General features: G+C 39.6%; 1 protein-coding gene across 1 annotated transcript in view; it reads left to right on the top strand.

Moving 5' to 3' along the window:
• Window positions 1-736: 736 nt before the first annotated feature.
• The window catches only part of nek7 (NIMA-related kinase 7), a 55,034-nt gene continuing 40,415 nt past the window's right edge, over window positions 737-15,355 (top strand). Inside the window, exon 1 of the mRNA XM_057326025.1 lies at window positions 737-851. The gene's annotated coding sequence lies outside the window, so the exon portion shown is untranslated. The remainder of the gene's footprint in view (window positions 852-15,355) is intronic.

Here is a 15,355-nt window from a genome sequence, read left to right as displayed (position 1 = left end):
TCCAGCCATTAACAGAAACTTACAAAACAGAACAGAACAGAACAAACAGAATAGATGCCCACAGAATAGAACAGAACAGAACAGGAAATCAGAAATAGATGTTGAAATTGCAGAACAGAAGAGTAAAATTTACTGAATAGAATAGAACTACAGCATATAAATGCACATTCAGAATAAAATAGAAATTTACAGCATAAACACAGTCAAATTGACAGAATAAACAGAAATTTACAGAATAGATTAAAGGTAGCCTAATATTAAATTGAACATAACATAAAACAGAATAAAATTCACATCAAATCTGTAGAGCAGAATAAAAACGTACAGAATATAACAGAAACTTAAAGAATAACATAGAAAATAAACTTTCAAAATTGAAACTCAACACTTCATAAAACAGTAAACAGTTCAATATTAAACAATTCAATAGAAACGTACAGAACGGAAAAGAAATGAGTGTGCGTTTAACAGAAGGAAGTACAATGTACAGAATAGAACAGATTAGTCTTTCTTTCAGTATTTACTCTTTTCCCTTTGAACGCTTGTCCCGTGTTAAGTATCCCACCCCTTGAGCTCCCTGGGGTGTGTGTGTGTGTGTGTGTGTGTGCGTGCGTGTAACTTACACAGGTCAGGAATGGCGTTTTAAGGAGCGCGCTCACGCACACACTCAAAGGAACACAAACACACTCCGTATCCGCGCGCAGACAACTCGTGTGTGTTGCAACGTCGGACAGGAGCTCAAGCTCGACCTTGAAGTGACAGATTGAGACGCCTTCATCCTCATCATCGTTCTCATCCTCATCTGCGCGAGCTCCAGTTCAGCGCGCGTGAAGCTCGGCTGGCACTTCCTGGTAAGAGTTCATACTCATTCCCATCCAGTCAACTTCAAAACAGCGTACTATCTCACTTTACTGTTTTATTGACATTAAACAAGTGCATTTTTAGTCAGTGGGACACTTTGTGTGCGATAAAAGTATGTATAAAGAGCATTATAACAGAGTAAATATCTCAGGCGACTGAGGAAAGTTGACAGAAGTTTTGGGCTAGTTAATGGAGTTAGCGCGCTAAGCTAACGCAGCTTTTGCGTCAATTCATCGAATTTAAACCCCACAATTATCAGAATTGTGAATAAACATGATTTATGCCATCAGAAATAAACCTACCCAGTCGTGAAAACGGCGTTTCTCAGTCGTTTTCAAGAATGTCGGTTGTGTTTTTAGCAGTCACGCCACGTTTAAAGCACAAGTTGAGCTAAAGCTAAAGACTGTCAGTCTGATTGACACATGCCGCAGAAATGTGAGGACGATTTCACACCGAATTACACCGACAGTGGCCAAATAGCTTTTTCCATCTGCAATATTGGTTTTCTACAGAAATGCCGCAAATACACTGTTTATCGCACAATAGAGCATGTCTTTATAAGTTTGGCAAAACTTTCCTTCTAAGCATTGGCATATGACAGTTACACGTTTATACACGTTTAATAATGTATAATATGTTTTATACACGCCTGTTCGTAATTTTTTTTTAATTGACAACAGTAAAGTTTACTTTACAACACGCATACACAGACCTTTTTATGTTCTATCGTGTCTTGATTGATTTATTTGGTGTTGTAATTTCAAGCAATGCATAACTCTGATTTGTGAATACCAGTGACACGTACTGTGACGTGGTGCACTGTAGTTAATACAGGGTTTGTCTGGTTCACACTGGACAATGAATCAGCACGAACATGAAAATACTGTTTGTAAAATTATCTTGCATAGTTACCTTATAAATTAAGTGTAACCTTGTAATAAATCTATAATAAGGAAAAATATGGAGTAAACATTAGACTTTTATGACATTATGATTGAACCACTTTTCTGTAATTAACTTGAATTATATGTATATGTTGGCATTAAATTGGTCATTTTGCACTCTAGATATACCATTAAAACCCATACTAGATGACTACTTTTTTATTGCAAAGTGCACATTTAGGCCTATTCTAGTCTATTGGATCAGGAGCAATCCGATGTTTTCAAGTGAGCTTGATCAATATTAAAATGGCTGATTTGAAAAAATCAAACCAGTTTTCCTAAGAAACGTTTTAAAGGGTTAAAATTGAGATTACTTTAGTACTGTATGTATATTCTATGAAACGGCTTTCAACATATAATTTCAGTTATGCGTACAGTCATACAAATGCATATTTGGTCTTATGATATAGAACGGTTTTGTTGGCATGCTATTGCTAGCATGTGCTTAAGGCAGAGCTGGCGAGTTCAAGTTCTGCCCTCAGCACGTCCGAAAGCAAATGTGCTTCCTGCAATTTGTCATTACTCTCTTTTCACTCTCTCCTTGTTTAGATATTTTAGATTTCCCCGGGAAGCGAACCCGGTTTCATGGCATAATTACGCGATGCATATGCCACTGCAAACATGGTAATAGAGACGCTGACAGCTTGCATTTGTCATAAAAAATGAGAAAATCTCAGTCAATATGTGCTTTGATCCAACAGCAAAAAAAATCTGTCGTGCTGGATGCTTTCGGCATTTGCTGCGTCCTCTCGCAAATGACTCTTTATATTTCTCACACAGGATGACATGGAGAGCAGGGAAGAGGCTCTGTGTTTTGAAAGCCTGTCTCTCTTAATACGCAATACTCCATGTGTTGCAAATAGCTGGCCACGCCAGCATGGCATACTAACACTCATCAGCTTCAGCCGAGTTTCTCCGGCCCAAGGGCTGTCGAGGTCTGTGGCTGGAGTGAGCCGTAACACCCCCTCATTTCTGGATCTTCCACGACAGGACCTCAGTCAGGGAAACAAACAGCCGGAGAGAGCTGTAGCAGGAAGCTGTTGTGTGTTTTTTTCAGAAGTCATGCCAAGTAGGAACTTTAAGACCTTTGCCAGTTGCCTTTGAGGAGCAGTGAATAAAAAAAACCCTTAACACATGTCTTAAGCTAGGCCTGGAAGCTAGTGGGGTGTTTGAATTCCTCTGGAGGGTCTAGAGAAGTGGGCCGGATCCAGGGCTTCATCGCGAGCAGGCATTGGTGGGAGGCCAAGGAGGTGGCGACCGAGGGCTAGTGCCACCATACTGTGAAAGCCGGGCGAGTGGCTAGCTTCGTTGACAGTTTAACAGTGAATATTTTACAGCGCAGCATACTGCATGCTGTAAACAGGGGTGAGCTACATAAAGGCTGTTTATCGTGCTTGGGAAGCCTTGGGAAAAAAAACGACTCTTTTAAGCCGCGCATTAGAGTAAAGCAGATGGCTTGGGCCAGTGTGGCTAGGAAAAAAGCTGGAGATGAAAGCAGGCCAGTTTCTTTGAACAAGGAGTCTGTCACGTTAGTATCTCTGGGTCTCCGGGTCAAAGCGTGTGCTGAGCTGCTAAAAGTCATGGGTTTTTTGCAGACGTTGGCCAAATATATCCCAGGGAATCTCATTAATATTGATGTTTTGATGTCGCAAGCATTTGTAGTGGTTGATAACAGGCCAAATGTGTTTTTTGCATGTACTTGGTTTTACAAGATCATCAGACTGTTTTTAACAGCGTCATTTGTCGTGGCCATCGGTTGTCTTTAACCGCAGGTGCAACAGAAGTAGGCCTGTGGGAACATGGGTAAAAATACAAAAACATATCCGCTGCCTTAGTGAAATTGGAAAGACACGAATGTGAGTAACTACAGTTTTTATTTTATACTCAAAGAGAGTCAGTTGAGATGACTTTGAGGACGTCTGGCATTTTGGCAGGAACAGCACCCTATTTAAGCAGCCAGTTTTCATCTGGATCTTGATTTAACATTTGCAGTTATTTAAAGTTCTTTGCCAACCTGATAAGTAAACAGCATGTGATGTTGATGCTGGCTAAAAGTAACTTTAAAATGCTAGTATTCACTCATAACTGTCAATATATTTTTCCGTTTAGAAAAGTTGAGGTCCTTTTCGATTGATCTGCAGATGTTCCTCCGATAAGCTTTTTATTATTGTTTGCCTTTTGCTAAAGTTTTGTATAATGCTTTCCATTGGAGGCAAGGAGTCGTGTGCAGATTTATGATACTAAGTTAAACCTGGTATCCTGGGAGCCTTTTTATATTTGAAAAAGAGAAATGCAAAAGGCAGTTGCTATCAGGAAGAGACAAAAATCTACATTTTTGTATGACAACTCGAGGGCACATATTTAAAATTTAAAGGACTTGCATACTCATAAAAACACAACATAGGCAATCAAGGCCAGAAATGTAATCACAAATTCTTGGTTAGCGTGTTGCCGGCTTGCGGTCCTGTTATACATATTTAACGTATGTTCTTGTGTTACTGTGGTGGAAACAAACCTCATGACTCAACTGCTGATACCGGAGTTACTTTCAAATGTCAATAAATCAAAAGTTATCGTTTAGGTAGGTATTAAGATGTCAAATGTAGCTCACTTTAATTTACTTGCTCAACAAGAATTCTCTTCACACCACAGTGTTTAACCAGTTAGATTCTATAATAAGAGAAGACATGCTTGCATTGCATCATAATTTGCGCAATTGTACCTGAAAATAAGCTTGTGTTTTTAAAAGTATTTCGCGATCACATACTTGACAAAATCGTTCACGTACAGAGCAAAGCTACATTTCTCCAGAACTTCTCGCTCATGAAAATGACAGATCCTCTGCGGCCTATTAAAGATTCACCAAAGAGCTTCTCTTTGAGTTCTGCTCTGTGTTCTGAAGAAGAGGAGGTGATGGTGTTAGAAGATGGTTTGAGCTTTACAAATTTATCTCATGAAAGAGGTGAAGGGGATTTGATGGAGCGCTGTAGCAGGGGTTTGGAGTAGGGAAATTCCTAATGACCGAGTGTAGGAGGCCGAACCTCTCGTCGCTCTTTTCACCATCATGATGGCAGTGGCTTGAGCGCTACTCGACCCGTTATCTGCAATTCTTTGACAGAACTGCTCTGCGTTTGCACCTACTTGAGAGCCAAATGATTATGAAATGTTCTACGTAAACAAATAATTAGCATTACTGCATTATTGGGTTTTGTTTACGAATTGCACTCATAGTTTCAAGTACACCTTTTATTATTAAAAGTAATTTAATTTAGGATTTCTACACCATCTTTAACTAGCTTTGCTACATTTTATCAGGTTATTTAAAGCTGCAGTCAGTAACATTTGCCTCTGTTTGAAACATAAATTTGCAGGTTACTTCTTAGTTGTAAGTCATACTTTGCTTTATGCAGTTTGAAGTCAAATTATGTCAAACTGACGTCTTCCACATATTAGTCATTATTGTAAGCTTACAGCTACAAATCTGCGTAAGGTAAAGAAACTGTTTTGTGCAATGTTTTTATGTACTTTGTTAATGCCTAATTTTGTCATTTTTAAGATTTTTTTTACATATTTTAGCTTTATAAATGCAAGAATACCAAATAAAAGTCATAACAGTCAACATCAGACGCGTCCACTGTACAGAGCTCTTATTAAAAAAAGATCTAGTTTAGAATTATCTAGCTTTGTTTTACATCAGTCTAGTCGTTGTTGTTTTGGAAACTTCATGTGATAAGGACATCGACATCAGAGCTTCCTGGTTCGACACAAGTAGTTGGCCAACGTACATGGTTTCTTGGTAATTTCGGTGCAGGACAATCCATCTTAAAGTGTACTTTAGTAGTAAATAAAACACTAGTAAAAATTATTTTGGGAGGACGTAGTAGTAAAAGAACCATTTATTTCTTTGAAATTAAACTGAGGTGTTGCAACACTTGCGTGACTAAGGGACTGAAACGGTTAACTGGTGCGTATCATCGAATCTCACAGAAAAGCACTTAATGCTTCTTAGCTAGGATTGAATTGTGATGTTGACGAACTGTCAAAGGCCGCAGAGGAAAGTGTGTTGTGATATTCCTCCGATTATTGCATCATGAATATTCCAGAGAAATGAAGCATGATCAACATCTGTTGTTTTGGTCCTGAATGATACGGAGCGTAACGGTAATAATAAATCGTGCGTTTAGTTATTGGTGGAACTTTCGGTCGCTTCAGATGCTGAAAGGAGGAGCCGGGAGGGATATTCAGGAGTGTAGGCTTCTGTTAGCGTGATTGTAGCCGGTGGGCTTGACCTCTGGCTGTGGCAAATGAAAAGAATTTAGCCCTGTGGTGGAAGTTGTCACATCCCATTGTGGTCGGAGGTTAGCTGGAGAACTGCGGTTAGTGACATGGCTTAGTCCTCATTAGACTGCATGAGATGGGGTTGGCGGTGGTCTGCAAGGGTCACGGGGAGAAAACCAGGGGTCTCCCCAGGATGCAAAACAAGTTTCATGCTAGGAAACGTTGTTTATTATCTTTGTGGTGATGTTTCTTAAATTTTGAGTGAAGACGGAGAGGTGAAATATTGTGTTTATGTGAAATTTTTTTTACCGAAGTTTCTGTTTTTTTGACACAGTTTTATATTTACAAGATACTGTCAAATGGGTGCCTGCAGGTGCGTGCGATCTAGCCGAGATCTATCAGATTAAAGTCTTTCATGCTGCGCTTTCTTTGGAAGTCAATTAGGAAGTAACATTGATTCACTTGACAACTCATTGACTCTAAGAAAACTATGCGTCTCTCAGTTTGTATCATTTAATTACAGGCAGACCTATTATATGACAGGTTTTTGTAATCGTAATATAATTTTTGGGGGTGAGGTTTGTCTGTGGGCTCTTTAACAACCTGCTCGACCAGAAATAAGGACGTCTCCCAAAAAACAATATGATCACTGAGTCATAATTATTGTTTAAGGATCATAAACGAGGATCATTGTCAATTATAAAGTATATCATATTTCTGCATTTAGAAGTGCTATAAATGTTCCTCTTGCACAAGTATGTATTCACAATGTGTTTGTGTCACTGAATGGTAATCTGGTGTATTCATTCATAATCCACTCTCATTTTAGGATTATGGCGTTACAGTCACTCAATATAGAATAGAACCCATAGAACTTGCCATGACAACCTGCGGTTGCACAATCTCATGCACATTAACCTACGGCTTTTGACGACAGCTTTTGACAGTTCATCAGCTCACAAAATATCGCTAAGAGACACAAGACATTTAGTCACTTTAGCAAATTCTAGATTAAACATGGCGAATTCCATGTAAGGGGACCTGCGGTGTATGTAGATAAAAATAGTTCATTCTAAGATAATGAAAACATAACGCTTCATTATGTAAGGTCTTTATACACCTCTGATCACATAGTTAGGTATATTATATTGCATTTCTGCCAACAAAGCCTTTAAATTTACAGTGCGTTTTAAAACCACAATTTTGCCCAATTTCCTGAGGAAAAACCAGTCCTGTTTAAATCTGGCTTTACCCCTATCTATACAGATAAAACCAAACAAAATTACCTCTCGCTAACTAGGCATAAATGTTTTCAATGCTTTGGCTAAAATGTTTATTCCGCATCCCGTGTTATTCAAATCGCTCATTTCGGCGCAGACAAACAGGCTAGTCAAGTTACCTCTAATGGATTATTTGCATCACTTTAGGACTCCCTTTACCTCGCTCAAGCTCTGCACATCAAACGGCATGGGGGAGATGCGCACCCCTGTAGGGTAATTAACTGTACCATCTCAGACCCTCGTCTATAAAGCACCTGCAGGCTTGACGGCACGCTCACAAAAGCCAGAGCCCAGAACTGATTCATCAAACCGGCCCTCGAGATGAGACAGACAATGGGCAACTGGGTGAGGTGGTCCGGGTCTATTGCTGCCCTGCCAGTTTCCCCGAGCCACGTCCTTTTGACTCAAGGGTACGTAAAGTGGACCATTACACCTGCACGCACTCGAACCTCCTACGCCATGCTAAATGTTTGTGAGAGATGCGCACACACGGATAGCATAGAGGGGTCATGGGATGCAAGAGCATCGCAAAAGCACAGGTTCAAGCTCCTCTGAGACTTGCCGTGTAAGAGTCAGGAATTAAGGGGAAAGGCCTGTGCACTACTTTGTGTGTGGGTATAAATCACAGCCGGCCCTCACATGCAGAGGATGTTTGTGCTGTGCTATTTACTTCCGCTGAGAAATAATCATTACCCTATAAAATGTGAAAGTGAAAAATGTAAAGGAGGCCTATAAATAGGCACCGAACAGGATTATGGATGGCCGGTGCAAACTCCCTCAAGACCGTGCGACTTTGTTCCCCTCTGGTTCTCTATGAAAATGCAGTCGTTCCACACAGAAGAACAGCTTTTAGATGAAGCAGCGGTTGCAGTGTTTTTGTGCAATTGCAGAATATTATACTGCATTAATTTCTTTACATTCCAGTTAAGTTTATTGAGATTAATGGAATTCTTTGTAATATTTGATCAGAAAACCATGTATTTGCTATAATTTGTGGATGTTAAGTATCATTTTACATTTCTTTAAAGGACTTTTCTTGGTTAAAGGAATAATAAAATACATTTGATTAATTTATAATTTATTCACCCTCATGTCATTCAAAACCTGTATATGACTCTTTCTTCTGTGTAACACAAAATAAGATATTTTGAGAAATGTCTCTGTAGTTTTGTGTCCATACAATGTAAGTCAATGAGGTCCAGTGTGGTTTGGTTACCAACATTCTTCAAAATATCATCTTTTGTGTTCTGCAGAAGAAATAAAGTCATACAGATTTGTAATGACATGAGAATGAGTAAATGATTAAAGTAACTTTTTGGGTGAACTATTCCTTTATGATCTGCTTTGTCACGATAGAGAGTTGTTCTAATAATTCATGTTTGTACAATTAACATCAAACAAATTCATACAAATTTTGTAAAATACCTTGTAAAGTTCCTTTGAGATCAGGCTTATATATTAGCTTTGCCATGTTGTTACATACCTAACAGTTAGTCAAACAGTGGATTAAACAGATATATCTGATGAATCACAAAACATAACAGCAGCATCATTAAATAGCTACACAATATATTTAACCGTGCCCTGAATCATTGAACATTTTTGAAGATTCAGTTTTTGATGGTGACTTAGGTGTTTCTTTTCCACAGTGATTAAAATAAACGTGCAAATGTCTGTCCTTTTTAATTCCTCACTGTTCCATCATTAAAGCTGTCCCTCACAATGATCAGATGGCTCAAGCTTTTCTGTCGCAATAAAAAAAAAGGCAAGGTTTCTTCATTTCTTATAATCATGGCCACTTCTTTTACAGTATTCAGAAGCTCAAAGCAGCCTTTGATGTGCGATTCACACCACGCTCCGCTGTTGGCCTTCTTCCTCACCCTTCATCCGTGCTCGGATTCGCCTGCATCTGATTCCGGTCCGTGTGAACACCTGTGAGCAAAGGCTAATTTAAGTCCAGAGCCAGTTACCATCTTCACGCCTTGATCCACTTTAAAGAAGCTCCCTTTCTTGTTATAGCTTTACTTTTTCCCATAAATAAATAAAGAAGTCAGGAAACGGGGACTTAAAGCAGCCTGCCACCACGCACCCACATTCTGTAAAAAAAACCTGTTGTGCTAGCTAGGCCAGGGGTCTTCAACAAGGGGTCCGAGATGGAACTGCAAGGCTAATTACGGTTTACTCACAGGCAACTTTTTGTTAAAAATGTAAAGCATGGGTACATAAATATTACAACCAATGTTCTCTTTAAGCTGTGCACGTGCGCGGCAGCGCGGACTCATTGAAGCGCCCGCGCATTGCAATTTTAACCTGCGTGCGTGCAGACAAAAACATCCATTCAGGCAACGGAAGCAAGCAATGAAGAAACGTTACATCTGCATCATAAAAACCGGTAGGGCTAGAACCAGTGCATTCTCTGTCTCCCTTCCGATAAAAGTACACATGAAAGGAGTTGCGTGCAAATAAAGTGCATTCTCATATGTTTCTGAACTTCTGTTCAAAATTTGTTAAAGCCGTAAAGCGCTAATTTGACAGCCAAACGACACCACACCGCTTCTGGATTGTAAACACTGACAGAACTATTGTACGTGTTTAAAATGAATGAAACGCGCACCGTGTGGTGCACGTCAAATAAGTTACCCCGAAAATAACGCGGACTCATGTTGCTCTCATTAGTCTGATATGATGCTCAGCAGAAAAATAACTAGTGTTAATTTTCATGTAACAGCCGCAACAATGCTAATCAACGAGAAAGACAACGGAGCTCAGAATTATAAAATAGCGGTGTGTTCTGCAACACACAGAGAAGCGAAAGGAAAAAAGAATGACACTTAATAAAACGGCCTGATTTTACAACAGAATGCATAAAATCTGCACTACTTTCTTTCGCATCCAGAGACAACCCCTACCTCCACTAGAATAGTCTTTGTGCCATTAACCAGGGTCAGTCATCTCATTGAAGCCTTAATAAAAACTAAGGTTCAAATAAATGTTTAATTGTCCATCTCACAGTAAAATGAAAATGTTTGATGCTGCAAATCCCTTAAAATAACCAAGCAATCTATATTAAAAACAAAAATAATACACAGGAAAGTATTTAGCCTATGTGCAACAATAACAAAATAGTGCTAATGTGATGTCTTAACATATATTGCTGTGACAATAGGGTTGTTTCTATTTAAATAGCTCCGTTTACACATTTAGTATAAGGGGGTCCCTGCTCCATGCATCTCTCATCTAAGGGGTAATTGCACCGAAAAACGTTGAAGACCCCTGAGCTAGGCCACTGGTGGTGCTGGCCGATATTTTCCGGGTTATAAAATCATTGTGGTAATATTATTGTGTTTATTGTGACGATTTTAAAGCATTTTTTTGTTCGGCTTTTAGGTTAACTTAAGACCAAGATTAGATTGGTGTATCGTTCACAATCTTGATTTTTTACTAGATGTTTGCTGTTTGTTTTTGGAATTAAATATTGTAAATTTCGCTGCAGTCCTTCTGAAACCGCGTATCTCCATATTTTGTGATTTCTATTTTTTGTGAAATAAAACAAATTAAAAAACAGAATTAAAAACACATTTTTGCCATTGTCATCTAAAGAATTGAAAAGAACAGGAAATGACGAAACGATAAAGATCAGGAAATGTTGCAAGCCAGATCTTAACCTAAATTGGCCAATTGCTACATTTTTTAGAGCAGTCACTCTTAGCGGCGTTTATACTACTGCGTTTTAAATTAAAAACGCATACCTTTTGCTATAGTTACGTCTGACGTTAACAATGATCCGGCGTTTTCAACCCCCTAAAACGGATACTTTTGGAAACAGACCCCGTTTTAGTTTGAAAACTCTGGGGTCGCGTGTCTGTGTAAATGGACGAAAACGCAGACTTTAGTATACGTAGGCGTGATTGCCCACATTCGCTTACTGATTGGGTCATCAGTATCATTGCGTTTGCTTCACTGATTCGATAAGCCTCTGTTGTCTGAGCCATTACGCAACCTGAAGGCGACAATGACCAGCCTCGCAAGGACCGCGTAAACAACAGGCATGTTTAACTTCAAGTTGCACTGCATACACGGATCGACACGGTGACATTACAGCAACGCGAGAGAGAATCGAGAGCAGTATGCTTTTAGATGGCTCACTCAGTACTGCGATGTCATCCGTCGATCGGTCTGCGTGGCGCCGGATGAAATCAAACAAGCCTAATAACATGGATTAACTCATCTAACGTTATCCACGCGAAGACGTCCTTGCTTTTCTTTGCCATCATGTTAATTTTGAACATGTCGGTCTGGGACTATAACCAACTGTCATCTGACTATAACCAACTTATGTATACCCATACAACGGTTTACATTTATGTGCGCATGCCCAGCGTGTCTGAATGGTCATGTGACATGCGTTTTCGGTAGTGTAGTGTAAACGCAGATTTGTTTAAAAACGCACAGGGAAACGGCAGTATAAACGAGGATCGTTTTTGTTTTAAAACAGAGTTTAAGAAACATTAGAGCAAGTTAAGAAAAAGCACAAACTTTACGTAGATAAAACGTAGACTAACAACTGTGGCTGTTTATTAGTCAGCTCCCAGGCCTCTATTTCAAGTAGGTTGCCGACTGTCATCATCGCACGTAATGGCCCTTTTGTCATGCAAAGCTATGTATAGCCGCTTTAGTTGTTGTCGCGGCCCCTTTTCAGTTTGTTAATTTTATAAGGCACGCAGCTGGAGAGCCACGTGTTACTCGCGGCCGCTGTAAATAGCCGGTGGAAAAAGCGCAGATGAATGTTTCTCTAGACAGTTGGGTGTTGATGATGGAGAAGGAGTGTGTTTTGCGTGCGTGTTTGTGTGTGTGTATATACACATCTCTGTGTTTAGTCTGGAAAGGGTGCGGCTCTACCCCTCTTGTTTAGGTGCCTGTGTACTGATGTCAAGTGGCATCTTTAATCGATTCTGTTAATGAGGGTGTTGGTAAAGGGCTGGATGCAAAAGCTGTGGAACGTGCCGGTGCCCTCTGGTCATTTTGACACTATATAGGTCAATCAAAAGAGCCACACTGCCAGAATTAATCTGAAGTTTTTTTCAAAGTGAAAGTGGAAATGAGACCAATGAGGGCAACCTGTGCTATACTGCTACTGGTAAATGCCAGCTAGACTACCAGAGACTGTACTGCCAAGCTCTGTTTAGTGTAGATTATACCCATACGACAAAGTCCATAGTTTGCATGAAATCTAAATTCTTTTATATGTGCTTATGCGTGTAACTTGAATTATTCTGTAATATAAGTAAAGTAATACCTTGCTCCGACTTTAAAATGACTTTTCATGTCGACTGATGTCATCATGCTCCCATTTTTAACACCTTTTCTACACCAGACGCAAGCGACGTGATGTGATGCGACACTACACAATGCGATGCAAAGCGACAAACCTATTAGGAACAATGCCTTTGTCGCGTCCATAGACTGTATAAAACATGGACGTAGTGTTTGAGACGTCACCCGTAGGTTTCTGAGGAGCCTTTTTAAAGCCTAAAGTGGGCGGGTCCAGCCATCGCCATCTCAGCAGAGCGTCACCATAATCAAAAAGGGCAAAGAGGCGGGACGAGTGACCACGCCCTTAATTATGCAGAATTTTAAGGCTTATTATAATCTAAATGGATGAGTTGTAAAACAATTCACCCCCCTCACAGTTGTCATGAAGGGAAAAATTAGCTATATAGACCAAAATCCTTTTTTGTACCAGGCTGTAAACATATTTTTTCTGCTGTAAAGTTCGGCATTTTAACATGTGGCTCAATGAGATTCTGCTCTCATTTGGAGCCAGTCAATAGCGCCCAGTCAATGAATTGCAGTTTACGTCACTTCCGTGTTGGTTTCCGCTGAAGTTTGCCGCTTGTGTCCCATCACGCTGAATCCAGTGTGGGCAACATTTCTAATTTCTATTGTCTTTTGTCACATATATGTCAAATCTTGCATGTACATGTAGATCAGTTGGTAGACAAATGTCATAGGTTTGAATACCAGGCAACACACGTACTGAATTTCTTAGTTTTGTGTTGAATTTGCTGTTTCACTCTGCAATGTCTCATTGTGGATGTAAAATATGACAAATAACTATAAAGCTTGACAGTGGCCTTCAAAATGGATGCATTTGTTTGTGCAAATAACCACACAGGTCCACGTCTCTAAAGTTTGATATATCACTCGAATTCACGAATCGGTGTAAACAGTCCACTTTCCAAACGTAATGGGGAGAAGACAGCTCTGTTAGTAAAGTGTCAGCAAAAGTATTAGCAAATCTGCTGCGCATTGACTGCTGTCTCAAACTGTTAATTAGCACACAGAATTATTTACCTCTGCCTCAGTCATCATTTACGAAGCTTTGGAGATAAAGAACACGACGTAGAACACTACGCTTGTGTTTTTATGGAGGCTGGGTAAGGGCAGGGTCTGTTTCATTTATATGAAATCTCATAATTGCATTCTCTACATTCGTAGAGAAACCGTGTTAATAGTTTACTCCCAAGAGAATCCCTTTCGTCCCTTTTTGCAATCCATAATGCAGAGACATTCAACTAAACAGCAAAAATGGGAAACAAAAACAAATCTCCGCCAGCAACAAACCATGTCCCGCATGCGCTGCCACTCAAATCTCCAACTCAAGGTTGGTGTTTAATTAGTATTATTAACCTTCCCCAAACCGAGCTGATTTTATTTTGCCATGGTGACAGCCCCGGCACCATTTCTCCGTTCACCGGCATGAGGTATTTTAATTGGCTCGAGGCTCCGCGATCCACTCAGCCCTGACAACGGGTGGAGACGGACGTGCGGCACGGTGAGCGACATGTAAATGGCCTTTCTATGAAAGGAGTGTTTTTTTAACCCTCGCTCATATTCTTTCAGTTCATCGAGGACACTGCGAGCTTCCCCGAGCTGTACGCCGCAGTGATGTGACAACCGAGCTATCATTAAAAATTTTGATGGCTGCCGCACGCACAGGCCCATCTTCAGGCTTGATGTAAAGAAAAGCAAGCAGCCGTCTTTTGTTGTTGCTCTCTGTCACCGACGAGAGCTCGGGCCTAATTTATTCCTTCTTATCATTGTTTTTGCAAAGACAACACACGTCTTCTGTATCTCACGCGTATGTACGCTTCACTGTGTCCACGTAAATGTCTCTGTAGGTTGTAGTAGTAGAATCCACAAATAGAGACTAGGTACTATGGGCAGTCTTTATTGATAAAATGGTATTTGTGTTTTTGTGTTTGAAGATCGAAGATAGATTATTTTGGGTTGCAATTAGTTGCAATTTTTTTATGGGGAATGCTGAAATCTGGAAAGCATGGTGTCTTTTATGTACAGTATATATAAGCTTATATATTGTTCTAGCTAATATTTTATGTATCAATGTTTTGCCAATAGTCACTTTCAAAGAATATAAAACTGATTATATCATGTCATGTAGCTTTTACTGGTTTTGCTGTCGATCTTGCATGTAAAATCTTGTAATCCTGAATATTCCGACAGCGTCATATTTGGTTACAAGAATATCGTAGCCGTCCTTCCAACTCCTCGTATATCCAAATTTGCTGTTTTTCAGGAAATGAAAAAAAATGCTGTACTCTTAAAATGATTAAATACTGTTTGTCAAAGTTGACAAGCACTTTTAAATACTTTAAATTGGTTAAATATTTGCAAAATCCAGTGACAAACAAAGGGTGACTAATGATAATGATTTATGGCAAAAAAAACACAAAATATGGAGATACAAGGTTTCAGAAGGACAGGAGCGATATAAAGAAAATTCCTTGTATTATTACTACATCAATAACATCCTCAGATTTGTTCCGTCACTGCTTTCCCATTGTCTAACAATGGGCCAAAAATAACCATCAGAAGCCCTTTCATCTTGCAAACAGGTTTTAACAATTGAGCTTTACCATTCAATTTAAAGCGTGTCCAGTGCCGTGCCTCTTTGACAGGTCTCATTAACAC

Source organism: Triplophysa rosa, linkage group LG25, assembly GCF_024868665.1.
Source record: "Triplophysa rosa linkage group LG25, Trosa_1v2, whole genome shotgun sequence".
Taxonomy (NCBI): Eukaryota; Metazoa; Chordata; class Actinopteri; order Cypriniformes; family Nemacheilidae; genus Triplophysa; species Triplophysa rosa.
Note: the sequence above shows the minus strand (reverse complement) of the source record. Positions and strands in the feature narration are given on the sequence as shown.